The following is a 17155-nucleotide window of genomic DNA, read 5'->3' on the forward strand; positions in this document are numbered from 1 at the left end:
CCATTATTCTTCAAAAGGATAAAACTGGGACAGCTATTATTCAAAAGGGATTGGGGTCCCAAGTCTTCGCAAGCTCCGAAGATATACCGGTAATTCAGGTTAACAACATTAATGAATTTATTGTATTGTATTGTACTGTTTTGTAAGATATAATATGTTCAAGACACTCTCACAAATAGGTAAAATACTCTTTCTATTGCCGCATGTGCAGATGACACACCTATGTCACTTTTTATGGACACAGGATCCCCGGTAAACATTATTATCATATCAATAAACAGTTTCAACAAATTTCGCTCAGTTAGGAAGCGTGTAACTATCATGAACCCTCTGATCTAGCAATATGTAACGTGGATGGTATTCAGTTTCCTGCATTGGGAAATATTATACTTGACATAAGCTTTGTGGATTTATGTGCATAAATTCCAGTCACAGTGTATGTAGCTGATGTTCAATTTCCTGCTGATATACCCATTGGATTATATACCATGAAACAACATGACATTGCCATCTATCCTTCAAAAAATTATATCACATATGATACCAATTTCTTCCCTGTCTTGCCATCACCTGTTTTTAGATCATGTATCGATAATATTCAATCAAGTATAGCTAATATCCAGGTGGATGAGCGATCTCAATCGGCACAGAATGATGACTCGGGAATCTGTAATCCTTTAATTGATATTCAATCTTCCTCCCACAAGCCTCGTGCTTAATGTACAAAGCATGGACATCAGTCAAGTAGATCTAAAAGTTTCAAACATGGCACAAAAATATAATTAGCTACTGTAGATATCTCCTCTTGAGAGGACACTTCGTTGCCTCTATTAGACGAATTCTCACCGACTTCTGTCCCTATTTCATAGGTGATACCAACAAATACAAGTACACTACTCCCTCGTTATCGACGGATTAGCTAATTGAATTATCGATGGATTAGCTAATTTCTAAGATAGGCAAAGTCCAATTTCTTTACCGTACCATATATTTGTATCGCTCTCGCCTGAGTTTGCCTAGCTTGCATTCTTGTAACTGTAGTAAATGTAATCTAATATGAGCCTTTTGGCGATCTGTCTCACTGTTAGGCTTTGTTCACACTACAAGCGGAGCAGAGCGGTTAGGCGTTCACACTACAACCGGAGAAGAGCGGGGCGGAGCAGAGCGTCTGAACGACTTACCCAAGAATCAGTCGCGATGGAGGATTTCGTGAGTGCGTTCATATTGCTCGAAAGCAAAAGACAGAAACGGCAACACTGTGTTCATCCCATCAGAAGATGAAGAGATCGGTAGGGAGAACACCACCATCTCTTCCATGAACCGAGGGGAGATGAATCGCGATTGCACGCGTATTTACGGATGAAACCGGCAAGTTTCGATACTTTGCACTCCCTCATAGACTGAAAAATGAAGGAAAAAACATTATATATGTATATATATATGTATATATATATATATATATATATATATACATATATATATAATATGTGTGTGTGTGTGTGTGTATTCACTTGGTCTTTTGGATCACGTGTTCGACTCGTGATCGACAGCTATTTCCCTCCTGGAAGAGAGCTCAGAGCTCGTAGGTCCGATCTATGGGTAATGCTATGACCTTTTACACACACACACACCCAACTCCCCGCCCACGAGAGTCAGAGTAACGACCCGAAGCGCAGCTGTACCGAAATTAATTTCGGCCCTGGGCAGGATTCGAACCAAGCACTACGCGCACCACCATGCTAGTAGTTCATCGTTCTACCAACTGCGTGTGTATGTGTGTGTGTGTGTGTGTGTGTGTGTGTGTATTTACCTAGTTGTATTTTACGGGAAGGGGAGGTATGCTCGTAATATCCCGTCTTCATATCTCATTTTATCTAGACTGTTTTTAAATTCGTGTATTGTTTTTGCATACACCACTTTCTCATCTAACTTGTTCCAAATGTCTATTACTCTGTGGGGAAAGCTGTTTTTTCAGATATCTTCTATAACTGTCTTTCTTGATTTTCTTTCCGTGTCCTCTTGTATTTCTACTATCCCATTTTATTAGATCCTCTCTATCAATAGTTTCTATGCCTTTCATGATTCTATAAATAGTTATCAAGTCTCCTCTCTCTCTTCTTTGCTCTAATGTGTGTAGCTCAAGTTTTACTAGTCTCTCTTCATATGATAGTTCTGAGTGTTGGTGCCAATTTTGTAATTGCTCTTTGCATTCTTTCAAGTTTTGTTATACATTTTTTTGTACTTGGTGACCACGTCGTCCCTGCATATTCCAATCTTGATCTCATCAAAGTGACTAGTATTTTCTTCACCATTTCTTCATCCAGGTATGTAAATGCTACTTTGATTGTTCTTATTAAATTATAAGTTTCTCCATTTTTTTTTTTTTTTTTTTTTTTTACATGTTTCTCAGGGGACTCCCAGGTCCTTCTCATTTTCTACTTTTTTATTTCTTCTTCTCCCTATTTACATGATCCCACTATTCTTTTTTTGTTTTTGTTTTCCAAATTCCATTACACTACACTTCTTAATATTGAATTCCATCTCCCACTTCCTACTCCATTCCCATTCTTTATCTAGATCACTCTGTAGCGACTCACAATCTTCTTCCGTGTTCACTTTTTTTTTAACAATTTTGCATCATCTGCAAAGAAGCTCATGTAACTTTCAATTCCTTTATCCATATCATTAATATATATATATATATAACAAACATTATTGGGGCCAGAACTGTTCCTTGTGGAACTCCACTAATCACTTCATCCCAATTAGAGTGTTTGTCTCTTATCAGTACTCTCATTTTTCTTTCATGCAAGAAGTCTTCCATCCACTTCAGCAGTTTGTCCTGTATTCCTCCTGCAGTTTCTAATTTCTTAAGCAACTTCTTGTGTGGCACCTTATCAAAAGCTTTTCTCGTGTCTAGAAATACACAATCAGCCCATCCATCTCTTTCTTGTATTGCATCTATTAGTCTTGAATAGAAACACATTAAGTTTGTGACGCATGATCGTCCTTGTCTGAATCCAAACTGCCTTGGATTTAGTACGTTGTTTTTTTCCAAATGCCTAACCCATCTACTTCTGATAATTCTTTCACAATTTTTTGCTATCGTACTTGTTTGAGAGACCGGTCTATAGTTAGTAGGGTCTTCCTTGTTTCCCCCTTTATACATAGGTACTATATTTGCTCTTCTCCAATCTTTTGGATCTTTTCCTTCTTTCAATGAACTGTTTATTAGGCTATGTATTTTGTCTGTTAGTTCATTCCTGCATTCTCCCAAAGTCCAGTTTGCTGTTTCATCTGGTCCATGCGATTTTCTGACATCGAGATTATTCAAGTGTTCCATTATTTCATTCCTTGATACTTCTTCCTCTTTCATGGGGGGGGGGGGGTGGACTTTCTCCTCCCATTCGATATCTCTAGGTTGCATGTTCTCCCTTGTAAACACCGATTTAAAATGCTTGTTCATAATTTCTGCCATTTCTATTCCATCTGTGTATTCAACTCCTCCTTGTAGTTTCTTTAATTCTTGTTTGTTTTTCAGTTTGTTGTTTACAAATCTGTAAAATAGTTTTGATTGATCTTTACATTTTTCTATGACATCTTTTTCGTATTTTCTCTTTTCTTCTCTGCACACTTGTACATATTCATTTCTATAACTAGTATATATTTCCCATTTTTCAGGTCCTTTGTCTTTTTTCGATTTTATCCAAGCTTTATCTCTTTTGTCTTTTAACTCCCTACACCTTTTGTTGTACCCGCACTTTACATATTCTTTTTCTTGCTTTTGTCTTGGCATATACTTTTCCACTCTTTTTTTTTATATAAATTTTTGTCAAATACTCCATTTCTCTTCTACTGTTGTTTCCTCTTTGTGTATTCTTTCCCAATCTGATTTTTGAAAGAATTCTCTTATTTTATCAAAATTTATTTTTCATACATCAATCTTCCCTTTCTATATTGTTAATTTTTTCATGTATTTTCCTGATTTAGTTCCAGTTCAACTAATATGTGGTCACTTTTACTTATTGGTGTCTTATATTCAATTTTGTCCACTATATCAGGTTCTGATGTGATTATTAGGTCCAGTTTCGATGGTTCTTCCTCATTTCTAACCTAGTATTCTCTTGAATCCATTGCGTCATTGTATGTTCAATAATCATATCAAGTAGTACATTTCTCCGTAGGTTGTCTCCACCCTTCACTGTCATCTCTTCCCAGCAGATTTCTTTACAATTAAAGTCACCTATTATAACTATTCTTCCTCCATCTTCCATTATCTTATCTAGTGTTATCCCTGTGTCTTCTAACATACTTTTGTATTCTCTCTCTTCCCACGAGGCCGTTTTAGGAGGAACATAATTTACTACAAACTTCCTGATCTTCCCATCCTTGTCCTCCACTCCCATCATAATCATCTCTACTCTATTCTTTCCATATGTGACATTCCTCACATTTATATCCTTCTCAGTCAGGAACACAACTTCACCCCCTTGTTTTACCTCTCTGTTTCTTTTCCAATAATCATATGCACCATGTCCTACATTGTTAGGTGGTAGTGGACCTTTCAATATTGTCTCTACAATTCCCATTATGTCCGGTTCTTTTTCCTTCAGATAATCATTCAGTTCGTTCAAGCCTGTTATTAATCCATCTATATTTGTGTAAGACACTTTTAATTTTCTGCTACTTCTATTGTGTTTTCCGTTTCCCTTCTGTTTTCCTTTGCTATGAACCATTTCCTCACTTTCATATTCACTACTCTCCAATAGAATTTCTCTTTTTCTGACTGTTTTTTCTCGTTCTTTCCTTAGCTTCTAGTCTTTTTGTTTTCTCATTCCTCTTTTTATCTATACCTTTTTTATATTGCTCACTGTCTGTTAGCTTCCCTGTTTTTGCTAAGATATTCTCTGCTGTCGTTTGTGACCTGAATTTAACCTTAATTGGTCTGGTCTTATCTGTATTGTATTTCCCGAGCCTATACATTTCTATAATTATGATAGGGTCTCCACCTTTATATTTGAAACACAAAATTTACAATAAATGTATAATGCCACTCATTATATACTGATGGAGCTTGAAACTGACGTAGGCGATGGAGACAAGGCTATGAAATGCACAGAGGAGAATGGAGAGATCAATGGTGGGAATAACACTGACAGGTCGAAAGAGAGCAGCAAGTTGGGTGAGAGAGCAGACTGGAGCGAAGGGTATTGCGGAGGCGATAAAAGAGAGAAAGTGGAATTGGCCAGGTAAGTTAGCGCGAACGAATGATGAGTGACAGATCAAGTGTGTTACTGATTGAGCGCCGTGAGATGGAGAGCGGGCAAGGAAATCAGACTAAGTAAAGAGATGAGATAGATAAGTTTGCAGGAGTAACATGGCAGCTATTGGCGCAGTCGTGCGAGTCGTGGTATCGTATAAGAGAGGCCTTTATTAGGCAGTGGACAGGAAATAGCTGATACTATTTTCATAATAATATTGAATAGTCGCCACAACCTTGTCATCGGTGGAATTTGCTCTTTTGTACTGGGAGTTACATGGTTTTCTGGTACGCGGCGCTTCTGTGTTTACATTTAGCGGCTACGAAAAGACGTATTGTCATTCACGGAGTCCCCATGACAAGCTATGATCTCATTGGATGTACTAATATCAAATGATGTGTGTGAAGACAGGTGATTGTAAACTCCACGATTTACAATATCTTGGTTACAATGTTCGAGACAGGCCTTTATCCAGCTAGCCATACTGGCATCATAATGATATTCTAAAGCAGAATTATTCATACGTTTAGTCATGATGATTCAACTTCATTAATTAATCTGTGTAAATGTCAAGTGCATTTTAAAGTGCAAACATATTTCGTGATGAACTATCACGTTCCCAGTCGGCAGCGTTCACAAATTGCTTTTTTCGTCAGAACTTCCGTAGCTCCCGAACAGAAGGGTATATGTTCCTCACCACTAGGGAGGCCGGATGTGGCAGAAACTGTGGATTGTGGCTGTACATATACAGTACACATAAATGCATATATACGTACATACATACATACATACATACATACATACATATACACATACACACATACATACATACATACATACATACATACATACATACATACATACATACACATACATACATACATACATACGCAAAGTAGACCACTTGGAAAAAAACTAACGAAGCAGAGCGCTTTCGTATGTTACATCTTCAGTGCAAAAAGTCATACATACATACATACATACATACATACATACATACATACATACATACATACATACATACATACATACATACATACATACATATATACATGCATGCATACATAAATACATACATGCGCACATTCATAAATACAAAATTCATTCGTGAATCATCCAAATCTTTATCCCCTTCAAACCTTCTCCTGTATACCATCTCAGGTTGACAACCCTGAAAATGAACGAACTAGTATGGTGGCTCGAAATGTGTCATCCACTCTTTTCGACGCCCCCATTCCACTATTGGTAACAGATTACAAAACACTCATTCAATCCACAATATGGGTCAAAGAAACTGGGAACAGCACCCAATAAACCACCTAAAAACAGTTAAGTTCCCTAGAAACATGATTTTCCTCTCATCGCTATAGCCGACGTTTTGAAACGGTAGTAATGCACCTAATATATTCTTCATACATTTCATTGTCTCACACATGGCCACCTCATGACAAGAAACGACCCTTTCACCTGACAACGCTAAGTTCCTCTCACAACACCACACATACTACTAGAATGTCGCATTTGCACAACATTCTGCGACAAGTACCTACTTTTTCATCTACCCCTTGAATTAATAACGCTCTACCACTTATTGAACTTTAAAACAGTGCTTAATCATCACTCAACTTCCTAAAAAAAATACCTCAACCAAACTATAAATATCCTTGACTAATTAGACCAATATATGAAAAGTAAGGATTAAAGCGCCTGTAAATCACAGATTATAACGAACTAACAATATAAGTTATTTCAAGTAGCCATTGGAGTGTGTGTTTATTTAGAACCCTCTCGCATTGTCACCTACATTAGTTCACTCATGAGCACGAGAAACAAGGTACTCACCGTATATCTATGTGACCGGTCACATGTTTATATGCTCGTTCCACATACATAGTAATCCTTGAGACTGTATGTACGCAGCCAGCCAGCGATTCCCTCGTCTACTCGTACCATCGCTCACGCAAGACAAATGACTTTTCGTTGGTACATTTGCATGCCCGCTCTCTACTTATCAGTCCATTACCATGTGTCATCATTCTTATAAGTGTGTGCGTATAGCATTTTATACACATGTTTATTATAGTGCAGTGATAAAGTCAAAGTGTATATTGCAAAGCCGTTGAATATCCTAAGGACATGACCCCCACCTAATCTACTTTGCAGCATTCTACGGAGTGTCTTCACCCGAGTTCGTGTTTTACGTACGCACAGAGACTGCAAGAGACCATAAAGCCTAGCTAGTACCATGTCCATTACCACATAAAGTTATCTAATATTCTCTTAAAACAACCAATTGTTTCAGCGATCGCTAAAATATCACTATTCCGTTCGTAAACCACTCGTTTGGTAAACCAGGCCTTGCCTATTTCCTTTGTAAACCTAAGTTTGCCCAATTTAAACCCATTACAATGAGTCCTACCTTGCTGCCTTTATATAAGGACCTTGTCTGCATCACCCTTGTTAAAGGTCTTGACCATCTGAATACCTTTATTAAATTACCCCGCACTCTACGTCTTTCCTGAGTGTAAGTTTAGGCGTCTAATCCCGTCTTCGTCAAGTAAATTTCTAAGCCCTTGTGTAATTTTGGTAATTCTCTCCTTACTCATTTTAGTGAATTAATATCCATTCTATAGGATGAAGACCAAAACGGTACCGCATAGTCAAGGATAGATCTAATTATCGCCAGAGTTCAATAACTACATCCACTTTTGTTTGTAACCTTCCTAGCAATAAACCTTAATGCCCTGTTAGCCCTATTCCTGGTACACACTGTTTCCTGAATTTAAGGTCAGGACTCACTAACACTTCACAGTCCTTTTCACATCTCGTTTTCTTTTTAATTTGGTGTTATCTAAGCTGCACCTGTTTGCTGGGTTGTGTAAACCCACGTTTAATATATTGCACTTTGAGATATTGAAGTAAATTTGTCATTTCACCGGCCATCCAAACAATTTATTAAGATCTTCCTACAGTATCCCAGCATCTTCCCTGGACCTAATATGGCGCCCTTTTTTAGTGTCATCCGCAGATTTACTAACATCACTATTAATCCCATCACCCAAGTCGTTTATATAAATAATGAACAACAAGAGACCCAAAACTGAGCCCTAGGGAACTCCACTTGTAACACTCCCCGCAAGGGTTGACAGCCAAATCAGGTTTACCCGTACTGCTTCATTACATGGTACCCACCCCCCACAACCACCACCACTCATCCACTCAAAATTATACAGAACAAACAAAAATAAATCCCTCCAGGCCGAGTAATTCCCTCGTCCATTTACAACCACTCTTCACTCACACCCATCCTTTGCCCTCCCTTCCTCAATGGACATTTATCGTACATCCAGTGTCCCTTTCATTTCATCCAGCCACTTTATTCATGGTCCTTCCCACAAGATCCATCCATCTACTTCTCTTTCCACACTTGTTCCATGTCTTTCTTCACCCACTCTTTCCATGTGCCCTAACCACCCAGCATTCTTTCATCAGTCCTATTTATCAGTTCTCTTTCTAGCGTCACTCTCCGCCTCACCTTCACATATCTCACTCTCTCCATCCTCGTAACATCCATCATACTTCTTAAATACACAATTTCTAATGCGTTTAGGCTTTTTCTTTCCGCCTTTTTCAAATTCCAAGTGCCTATACCATACAGTGTCCTGGGCACAATTACTACCTTGTGCAATCTTCTCTTTGAATACATCCGCAGATACTTAATTATCATTCATTTCAACCTCCACTCTCCCACTCCGGGATACATGTGACCCTATATACTTGCAGTTCTCCACTTCCTGTAGGGAAGAGGCCAAACGCAGAGTATGGGAGTCCAATATATTTTTGGACTCCCATACTCTGCGTTTGGCCTCTTCCCTACAGAGCTGTTGCAGTCATTGCTGCTTTTACTCATCCCCACTTCCTCTAGCCTCTTGCACATCCAGATCACTGCCACCCTCACCCTTGTACATCTCACCACCTTACTTTTCCCCATATTAATTTCAGTTTCGTCCTCTTACATACTCTCTCAAACTTGTCAATAACTGGTTCAGACTATTATCCGACTCAGTTACAAGCACAGTGTTATTTACAAACAACAATTGGCACACCTCCCACTTTCCTCCACTCGCTCGCTCCATACCCTTGCCAGCACCCTAGAGTATACTCTCCCCACCACCCTGTTTACGAGTATGTATATGTTGAACAAACAGTGACATAACCTAACCATGGCGCAGTCCTACCTTCTTCTCATACCACTCACTCTTTCTTTACAAATGATTACAAAGGCGGAGCATGCCGACAGGAGACCTTTTGATCCATATCTAGGTCGGATGCGAAAAAAAAAATCATATTAATAATAAAATAATGAATAAAAATTATGATAATGTAAATAACAAGTAAAATACATAAATAAATGCATAGGTATAGTTAAATAATAAACAAGCAGGTAAATAGTAAATAATAATTAATTGACATATAACTAATAATAAATGAAAATCAGACAGACAAATGATAACAAAACAAAAACAAATAATATAAGATAAATTATAATCATTACAGCATCTTACTTAGGTATTTATCTAAATGATTCTTAAAGCTTTGAACTGAACTACATTGCACTACCTGTGCAGGAAGTTTATTCCATTCATTAACTACACGGTTGGCAAAGTTGTTTCTACCTACTTCCAAATTGAATCTATTTCCGGACAGTTTAAGACCATTGTTTCTTGTCTGATTCTCATTCAATGTAAAAATTTGGTCACTTTTGATGTTGTCAATTCCCTTTAGAATTTTAAAGACCTGTATCAAGTCACCTCTGAGTCTACGCTTTTTTAGGGAAAACAGATTCATATGTTTTAGTCGATTTTCGTATGATTTATTTTTGATATTTGGAATCAGTTTTGTGGCTCGCCGTTGTACTTTTTCCAGTCTGTCAATGTCTTTAATGAGATTCGGTGACCATACGGAAACAGCATATTCCAAATGTGGACGAACTAACGATTTATATAGCTTGTTAATGAGTGATGGACTTTTGAAATCAAAAGATCGCGCAATCAGTCCTAGAATCTTATTTGCTTTCTCAGAGGCTGAAATACACTGCTTGGATGATTTGAGGTCGTTACTGATAATTACGCCGAGATCTTTTTCACTATCCACTTTTGTTAACGAATTTCCAAATAACTTGTAATCGTACTTACTGTTATTTCTACCTATGTGCATTACCTTGCATTTACTTGTGTTAAATTTCATTAGCCACTTTTCAGACCATTGCTGTAATCTATCTAAATCTTCTTGAATATCTAATTGGTTTGAGTGATCATTTGCCACTCCGCACAGTTTTGTATCATCAGCAAATTTGGAAACAGTAGATTTTAGTCCATGGTCTATATCATTTATATATACTATGAACAGAAGTGGCCCAAGAACGGAACCCTGAGGAACTCCACTTGCAACACTTTTCCATCCAGAAGTTTTTCCATTTAAAACAACTCTCTGTTTTCGACCATTCAACCAATTACTAGTCCAACCTAATAGGCTACCACTTATTCCATGCAAAGCTAATTTAGTAAGTAGTCTTTCGTGTGGGACGGTATTAAAAGCTTTTGCAAAGTCTAGATATATTAAATCTATATTGTTTCTTTTGTCATAATTCGAGATAACTGTGTTGTAGAATTCGAGTAAGTCACGCAAGAACGTTTCCGTCTGAAACCATGCTGGCTATCATTTATCAAACGGTTACTTTCTAAATGATGTTCGATAGCATCTCTGATGATAGTTTCCATTACATGCCCTATCCTTACACAATCTCTACCACCTTTGCAAAAAAGAGAAAAAAAAATCTATCCCATACTTCCATAATACATCCAATAACACTTTTCTGTCTATCCAGACATATGTTTTCTCCAAAGCCATAAAAACCAAGAACCATCCTTACCTTTGCCAAAAACTTCTTCCTACCCTCTTCCTTTCCTAAACCTATATTCCTGTTCCTCACTCCCTCTGTTACATTCTTGTTCCTCTCTATTAACACCGTTCCATGCGCCTTTCCAGCTACACTGAACAGACTTAACACAGGCAAAAGGTAATAGTCTGGAATTGTGACCTCATTGACTCGCCTATAATCTATAACAGGACGGAAATATCCATCTTCCTTAGGCACCAGGAGGAGCGGCAAGTTCCATTTTGAGTGAGACTCTTGGACAACGCCTTCACTTAAGAAGTCGTCAACCAAGAACTGGGCTACAAGCCAACGAGGGTGAGACAACCTGTGAGAGGGTATGTAAACAGGTCGAACACCTGGCTGAAGATCAATGCTATGAACAACACGATCCGTAACTCCTAATGGATCACCGATAAAGGCCAAAGCTTGACGATGGGTCACTAACAGGTCAATGAGACGAGGCGTCACTTCAGGAAAATCAATCTCACCTACATACGTTGCATACTTAGAGGCCAAGTGAGCTGCGTCACTTGCTTGTGGAGACCGTAGCACAGAAGCTGCTATGATAGGAGGCGAATCCTGGACAGTGTCAACGTCAACAACTTCAAAGGAACCTAAATGACTGCCAGAAGAGAGTGTGATGGGAGCACCAGTAACGTTGGTTACCATAGCTGTGGTAACATGATCCTCACGAACAGTGGAGAGAGTTCCTTCCAATGCTAGACGACGAACACGAACAGAGTCAGGCTGAGATAAGACGTCAGAACCAATTGGAGCACCTGAAATGCGCACCGGGACTCGAACTGCACTTGAAGGCCCAATATAATGCTCGCCTACAACAACAGCAGCACAAGAAAGAATAGGAGAGCCTAAATGATTAGAACTCTTTGAAGACAACTGTATGGTCTGATCATGCACAGAGGGTGAACTACATATTGATACTTGCTTATCCGATGCAGGAATAACTGATTTGTGAAAAGTCATTATACGGCACATAGGAGATATATCTATGTCATTAGCTGTAAGAACGTCAATGCCCAAGAGACAATCACACGAGAGTAAATCCAGAAACTACAACAAAATTAACATGGAAAACGGTAGCATGGGAAGAAAATCTTAATGGAATACAAATAGATCCAAGAATAGGCAAGGGAAAACCTTGTACAGAATGTAACCCTTTACAAAAAAAAAAAAAAAAAAGATAAAGGTATATTATATATAGGTGTTTTCTCTGTATAAAACTGGAATGTAAGTAATTGAGAAGCCCCAACAACCACCAAAGGGATTATCTGATACCAGTTATTACTGGTCAATATTTTTTTTTTTTTTTTTTTTTTTTTTTTTTTTTACGGGCGCTGGTGAAATGGGGTTGAGTTTGCCTAAGAGTCAAAGAGGTTTCTGCTTAAAATTTCAGAATCTTTGAACACTGTTCAGTTAAATGTTTACATTGACCATGGGCATGACAGTAACTAAGCTTTCCTGAAGCGTTACTCTAGAGAGGCCATGTGTCACATCAGGTGTTAGTGAAGTTTCTACGTACAGGGGTCTGCTTTGACTTGTGCTCGCGAAGTTTACGGCGAAAGCAAAAAGCACTTATGTGACCTGATTTGTTACATTAGGTACATATAAGTACAGGTGGTGATAATGTAGACCAATGTTTCCCAACTTTTTCGAAATGATTACCCCAAAATTCAATTTCGCAGTTATCAATTGTCCCATTGAACATGTACCCGGTAATATCGGATTTTTTTTTCGCTGTCACCTGATGAACTGCATGGGCTATATAGCCCGCTATTGGCTGTGTGTATGTATGTATATATATATATATATTATATATATATATATATATAATATATATATATATATAAGGATCCAACAAAAATGAGTGTAGTGATATATATGTAATTGGAAAGAGTTAAACTGATTGACTTGGTCAGGCTACCTCTTCTCACACAGAACATCCATTACCCCAAAAATGTGGGTCCATTACCCCACTGGGGTAATTTACCCCGTAGTTGGGAAACACTGATGTAGACGAAAGGGTGCTTTGTGTAGGTACCAATGAATGAGGGGGTGGAGGAGGAGAACTAGGATCATCCGTATGTTATTGTGCATTGTTAATACACAAAGAACCATAAGGCTCTTCCTTTATTTTTATTGAAAGCCTCGTTGAAAAAGACAACAGGGACTTATCCGTCTTATAGCTGAGAGAAGATGCAGCTTTTCTCTCAAAAGGCACCAGCAACAATGTATAGATAAGGTATTCCAAAATAACGTAGAACCTATCCAAAGTAACAGCATCTCTATCTACCCAATCTAATTTAAACAATTACTCTAAGGCCTCAAAAGCAATCTTACTGGCCTTGGCCTGAGCACGCATATATTTCAGTGTTCCCAAATGGGGCGTGAGCATATCAGCTAAATGGAAACACAATTTAAAATTATCATCTACAGGGGAATTAAAAAAAATAAGGATTTTTTTTCCAAAAGTATCATAATTATAGTTTAATGTTTTGGGGTTAAGATATGAGGCTGCCATCATTTCAGCTGACAACGAGTTTGGGACAAGTTGAGACCTCACGAATGAGATCTTCTCAGAACCACTACTGATATCATTATTCACTATGCTGTCCTCACATTATTGGAGGAAGGCGGCTGCTGAATAATGAGAGTACTGAACTGAACTTTTAACAATGGAAGAGTCCTGATGTAAGAGGGCAAATGTACTATTAGCCATTGTCTGAGGCGAAGTTTGGTTGCTGATAAATTATGGCAACTTCTGTTAGGTAGACATCATTAAAGGAGGGCTAAGTAGCTTTGTACCACTCCGTAGTAACACTAACGAAAAAAAAAAAAAAACATAACTACATTAATCATTACGACCGTTTACAAAAACACATGGCCCTTTAAGGATCGAGATGAATCCATCTGGGCTGGCGGTCGCGAAATGAATCCAACACTCGGGAATTCCCTTAAAAAGTAAATAATAGCACAAATTCTCATACAAATATATAATTAAGGAAAAAGCTACCACAAAGAGATAACCATACAATACCTAAGTGAAAGCAAGATGGCCGAAGAGAATGACCTTCCAATATGGCTGCCTATGACGTAGGCATCATTGCTACCTATCTATGATATAAGAAATATGGCTTCCTGGACATTAACTGTTTTAATTTTACACACACACACACACAAAATGGAATCTCAATATTTCAAATATAGTTACTTGCATGCGTAACTAGAAAAATATATTCACAATATTGTTAATCAACAATTTGAATATAAACAGTTTTTTTCCGGGGGCGGCAATTACGCAGGTAAACTCTTCACACAAACTAGGCTGGAACAGTAATCCTTCTACATCTAGGCTCCAGATGAATTGCCTCGAACACAGCAGCAATATGCGAGCCTTCTGCAAATGCAGAAGACGATGATTATAAATAAAAGTCTACATGTAGCGCCAAAACTGGGGACCACGAGGTATACGCTCTCTCTCAGAAAAAAATCACATGGCGCACATTTAAAATACACTGTTCATGAGCACCAACTTCTGTATAATTCCTAAAGTCACTAGCTGAAACCGGGAAAGAAAAAGAAAAACACGCAAACACACGCGTAATATGCTGGGCAGCCAAAGTACGTATCATTTGACAACGTTCAAATGAAACCACAATGTTCAAACGATTAAATATATATAAATATATATATATATATATACATACATACACACACACACACACACGCATATATATACATATAAGGATTACAAAGGCGGAGCATGCCGACAGGAGACCTTTTGATCCATATCTAGGTCGGATGCGAAAAAAATAACATTAATAATAAAATAATAAATAAAAACTATGATAATGTAAATAACAAATAAAATACATAAATAAATGCATAGGTATAGTTAAATAATAAACAAACAGGTAAATAGTAAATAATAATAAATTGACATATAACTAATAATAAATGAAAATCAGACAGACAAATGATAACAAAACAAAAACAAATAATATAAAATAAATTATAATCATTACAGCATCTTACTTAGGTATTTATCTAAATGATTCTTAAAGCTTCGAACTGAACTACATTGCACTACCTGTGCAGGAAGTTTATTCCATTCATTAACTACACGGTTGGCAAAGTTGTTTCTACCTACTTCCAAATTGAATCTATTTCCGGACATTTTGAGACCATTGTTTCTTGTCTGAGCCATATACATACATATATATACATACATACACACACACACACACACACGCATATATATATATATATATATATATATATATATATATGTATATATATATATATATATATATATATATATATATATATATATTTATATTACCGCGTGCCACCAAAATGTTATGGGTGGTAATAAAAACACCTTGACACTGGGATATTGTGGATTAAGTTACCATTCGATACATACACCAAAATATACAAAAGTGTGCCTACACTTTGAAGGGACAACACTAATACCACGCTTCATTACCAACTCAGATTTGGCGACAGAATTCATAGAGGTTCTTTCATACATTGTACATACAGTTTAATCACAGTACAACAAATCAACAGGACACTCAATATTTGATAATAAAATCAATGGCTGACAATAAACACAATGGTTAACAATGTAATAAATGGGGAAAAATATATGCAGACCATTATTTATGCGAGAGGCTAATAAAAGTATATTAACAAGGGATAATAGTGTATTCATTTGATTAATCAAAACACTACAACAAAACGTACATACACTTCGAAGGCGAATTAGAATCGAGTCGTTTTTCCTATGTAGCCTGAGTTGACGGGAAGTATACACGACCCATTATTCCTTCACAAAATGGGCACATGGAAATGCAATCAATACAATAATTTTAATAAATTAAAATAAATAAATTTCATAGTATTTATACGTACAAGGGGCAAGCATGTGTTTCCCAGTCTACTCACTAGTACAGTGCATGACAAATCGTACAATGCCAAAAGCATGTATGGATACCACAATAATCACATTCTTAGTTTTCAGGACTCCCGTCTTGCAGGGACCATACGCACGTGGGTTAGTGACCCGTAACGGGGTTCAATGGCCGACTCTTAAGTATTATGTTTGCCTTTTTTTTTTTTTTTTTTTTTTTTTTTTTTTGCTTTTTATTACTATATATATTTTACTATTGTATGTGAGTATCCAGCAAACCCTCCTACCTCGACCAGTAATGGAGCAGTTTAATCACTGACAATGCGACATTTAGTTCTGAAATACATGTCACTAGTAGAGAGACAAATGTGCCTTACCTTACAAAAATAGCTGGGGCAAATGACAATCATCAGTACTTGTTAGGGATAGAAACGGAGTAGCGATAATGAATAAAGTTGTTAGTACATATAGAAAGTATTGCATATTACCATTATCACTTGCCAGTATAATTTTGCGAGTTAGACTGTACCTATTGGTGTTTATATGCTCGCCTTTAGACTTGTTTTTATAATATTTATCATTTCATCTTAGTATGTTTACCTAATTGATCATATGTATGTTCAAATCATTTACTGTGGGATAACTACAGCCATTACCAGGACATCTGTCTTCAGCAGAATGTTTGGTTTCGTGCTGGCCTGAACAAAATCTGTCAAGGGCATCAACGAGTTTGGTGTAAACAAAATATAAATAACTCCGTCAGTCTGGGATCCTGATATCAACTGAATTAAGTATATTTGGAATAATCGGTTCGAAATGTACTGTATATCAAACACAAATCTGAAGTGTTTATCGTAATACACTAATATTTCCAGAGTGTAGTCTTAAATGCATTTTAAATGAAGTTAGTTATCTTTTACAGAATAAGTAACAATGTTACATTCAGAAAGTCATATTAAGTTGTGATGCTGCCAAAGAAAAGGCAATATACATACTTCGACAAGAACTTTTCAAAAATATCTT

Source organism: Oratosquilla oratoria, chromosome 39, assembly GCF_046742065.1.
Source record: "Oratosquilla oratoria isolate Oo_2021 chromosome 39, ASM4674206v1, whole genome shotgun sequence".
Lineage (NCBI taxonomy): Eukaryota > Metazoa > Arthropoda > Malacostraca > Stomatopoda > Squillidae > Oratosquilla > Oratosquilla oratoria.